Here is a 3,685-nt window from a genome sequence, read left to right on the forward strand (position 1 = left end):
ATTCTGCATGGAGCACTGGGTGTTATGCACAAACAATGAATCATGGAACACTTCATCTAAAACTAATGATATAATGTATGGGGATTAACATAAGAATAAAAAAAAAAAAAGAAATCCTGTGCTCCACATCAAATCCATCACTACCTATGACCCACTTTCCCAGTTTATTAGCTCCAGGGGGACCTACCTACCCGAGTCCAAAGGGCAGCACAGAGGGCAGGGGACAGGGCCCCAGACGAGAGGTCTGGTATGGTTCAGCGAAACCCGGATTCGTAGGGCTGAGAGCTGGAGAAGGGACAGCTCGCTCCTCGGCCCTAGGACAGAAGGAAGGAAAGTTAATCCAGTGGTTACTGGTTTGTTCTTTGAAAGAAGTTACGTCCAAAATGTTTCTTGATGCTGTCCATTCATTCCTAATACCAATCAACTCTCTCCCAAGACGCAACAACTGCTATCACATAGTACTGAACATGGTAATGATGCAGTAAAACACACACACACACCTCCTTCCCAAAGGTGAACATGAGTACGTGTGCATGAGAGAGCAAGTTCAAATTTTGAATTCAACCATTCCCATCCTGAGCAATTCATGGTCATGACAGTTGGTATGTGAAAAACTGCCCTGAATGGGGCATCAGCACTGGGAGAAAAATCTCAGAAGCACTTTCCTTGAGAAGGACGAGAAAAAAATTAAAAAATGGGATTCATAATGTTCAAGACACAAGCTGATGCTGATCAACTAAAAAATTAACAGGACTACTGTCTTTAGTCTTTTACAGATAATACATTTATTAATTCCTATTTACAGGACACTTACTCAAAAGGCCAAGTATTTATTCCATTCCAAAGTAAATTAAGTTTTAACCACTCAGTTTGTGGATTTACCCATATCCTCTCTTCATTTCCATTTCCCTGACTAAATCACTGCCCTGTTCTAAAGGGGGGTCTTATTTCTCTGAAAGATATGCAACATTTTGAATGTTGTGTGTTTTTTGTAGGGATAAAGTCCTTAGCTTAGGCCAGATTTTTAAAAAGACCTGTCCCCTCCCCGAACCCCTTCCCCCCCAATACAATTGTTTAAGAGGGTGAAGTCCAAAAGATGATGTAGTTGATGATTGCTAGTATCCACAGCAATGATGATTTGCTGAAAGATTTTCTGAAACTGGCCACTGGAGCTGTCTTCCAAAAGACAAATTGAAGGATTTCATGAAATTGGATCTATCTTCCAAAAGGAATGAACTTAGATAACAAAGACGATGGGAAGCACCAGAGGATTACATTTACCCATGCTGACCTTGTCTTCTTTTCTGCACAGTTTCACTAGTTTTAAACAAAGGAAAATCACCATCCCCTCATTTTTGTTGTTGATTTTGACTTTATTAATTCAATGATAGTGCAAACACTAGGGAAAATGGACATGCCTTCTTATTTATATTTCCTAGAAAATCTTTTATTTGGAATTAATAAAATGCAGACTACCTGCATTGGTAGAAAAACTTCAAAATGATTAAGATATCAAGGGACACACATTTAGAATCAGATGAAAACTCAACTCATCTTTTCCCAGATTTCAAACTGCACTACAAAGCTCTAGAGATCAAAACAGCATGGTACTGGCATAAAAACAGACACATAGATCAATAGAACAGAGAGCCCAGAAATAAACCTACACTTGCGTGGTCAATTAATCTGCAACAAAGGAGGCAAGAATATCCAATGGGGAAAAGACAGTCTCTTCAATAAATGATGCTGGGAACACTGGACAGCTACATGCAAAAGAATGAAACTGGACCACCTTCTCACACCACACACAATGAACTCAAAATGGCTTGAAACCATAAAATTCCTAAAAGAAAACAGGCATCTGTTTCCTCTGACATCAGCCTTGGAAAACTCAACTGGTCTTGATTTAAATTGAAGAGGCATCTACACCTGACAAGTCAGTCCACTGTTGTTGTGGTGGTTTTAATTGGAAAATTCCTCTATCTTCCATTCTTCTGCAGCGCAAAGTGCTTCACACGCAGAAGGTGCTCGAATACTTGCTGGATTGAGTCAATTCTTTGGTATCGCTCATAAATTAATGAGGAACTTGTAACTCTGTATAGTTTCAGAGTAGTTAAAGAGAGAAAAAAAGAAATGCTACGTAACAGGACTGGGGCTTCAGGTGTTACCTAACAGAGCAGAAAGCTTTCCAGCAGAGCACTTAAGATATCGGTCATCTTACCATCTTCACTCCGAGCTTTTTTCTAATGCAAATTAGTCTGAATTTCTCCCTCCTGCGTCTGGTCTCCCACCTGAAAGTCTTCTGAACAAAGAAATACTACCGTAATTAGGACTGCCTGGCAAAAACCTATTCCAAATTTCGTTTCAGAAAGTTGCATATTCGACTTTCCCTCTACTTCCAAGCTTACTTTCAACGATGCGTATTATGTGCATTTATGGCTAATGCACATTGTTCCCAGTTCTCAGATAAAAAAAAGCCGAACCTCAGTGTCCCCCCACAGCGAATTACCATTTTTGTTATTAGCGCTTCCATTCACGATTTACCAACTCTAGACCCCAAACTGATCACGGGGAGGGTAAGAATCCACGCCCCCTTCCCCACAGCGTCCCTGACAGCTGCCAGACCCTTGTAGGTCTTCCACCTTCGCGGCCTTGACCTCCACCCGAGAATGCCCAGCATGCGTCCCGTGCCCGCCCGGCCCCGAGAGCCCCCTCCGTGCGGCAGTCACTGCGAGTAAACCGGTCTCCTGATCAGTGGTCTTCCCTAAGCGTGGGGCAGGAGCTTGCCGGGGCCGCAGTATCAGACCCGCTACCACGGCAGCGCGCCCCGCACGGGAGGTGTTCAGGAGGCGGCCGGAGCTCTAGGCAGGGGGCCACCACTACCGAATTTTAAAGCAGCAAGGCGCATCCCCTTCACGGAGCTGCGGAGACCGGCCACACTTGGCCGGCTGCTGAGGGGAGGCCCGGCCCCCGAACCACAGCTCCCCTGGCCGGGCACCGGGCGGCCCAGCGCGGGGACCCCACCCGGTGGCCCCGCGGGCAGCGCGCGGCCCCAGCGAGGAGGCCAAGGGCAATAATGGGATTTCAAAACCGGAGGGGACACGAACAGGCGAGAAGCGAGCCTCGGCGGGGCAGGGCTGAGGGTGTTTGCGGAGCACCGTGAGGGCGCCGGCGAAGCGGCGGGAGCCAAGGCTGGCTCAGAACCCAAGGGAGGCGAACGTCTCGTAAAGTCTGGGCCGCCGCCGCAGAGGGGGAGACGGAGGGAGACGTTTCCGGAGGAAAGCACTGCTCAGACTTTATCCTGTCAGCGCTTAGAGACCGCCGAGGTGGGGCAAGTCTACGTTGTTGCCTGTTAGTTTTAGGAAGGAGTGAGAGCCAGAGACCGAGAGGGAAGCCCGAGAGACAGCAGACACGACCGCCGGGCCGCGGTGGGCCCGACGCACGGCCGTCAGCGCCCCGCGCGCGCCCGCGCCTTCCCTGCCCACCCCGCGCCCGCCTCTCCCGTCGGCCCCGCCGCCTCTTCTCCCGGCCTCGCGCCCCCTCGCGCGCACTCACCGGCCGGCGCTGCCCGGGGCTGCCCAGGGCCGAGCCGCCGCGCTCCGGAGCCCCTGCCGCCTCGACGCCGCGCCGCTGCGTCCGCGCGCGGCTCTCGGAGGAGGCGCCGAGCGGCTGTGGGGCCGGGGCG

General features: G+C 49.5%; 1 long non-coding RNA gene across 1 annotated transcript; it reads right to left on the bottom strand.

Annotated features, from left to right (window-relative positions):
- Positions 1–191: 191 nt before the first annotated feature.
- Positions 192–3,683, bottom strand: LOC145718646 (uncharacterized). The gene is made up of 2 exons (XR_014141950.1): positions 3,556–3,683; positions 192–314 (listed from the first exon to the last, which is right to left on the bottom strand). It is a non-coding gene; the product is annotated as an uncharacterized LOC145718646 (long non-coding RNA).
- Positions 3,684–3,685: the final 2 nt, after the last annotated feature.

This window comes from Leptonychotes weddellii, unplaced genomic scaffold (assembly GCF_054177405.1).
Source record: "Leptonychotes weddellii isolate Sample4059 unplaced genomic scaffold, ASM5417740v2 HiC_scaffold_19024, whole genome shotgun sequence".
In the NCBI taxonomy this organism is placed as follows: domain Eukaryota; kingdom Metazoa; phylum Chordata; class Mammalia; order Carnivora; family Phocidae; genus Leptonychotes; species Leptonychotes weddellii.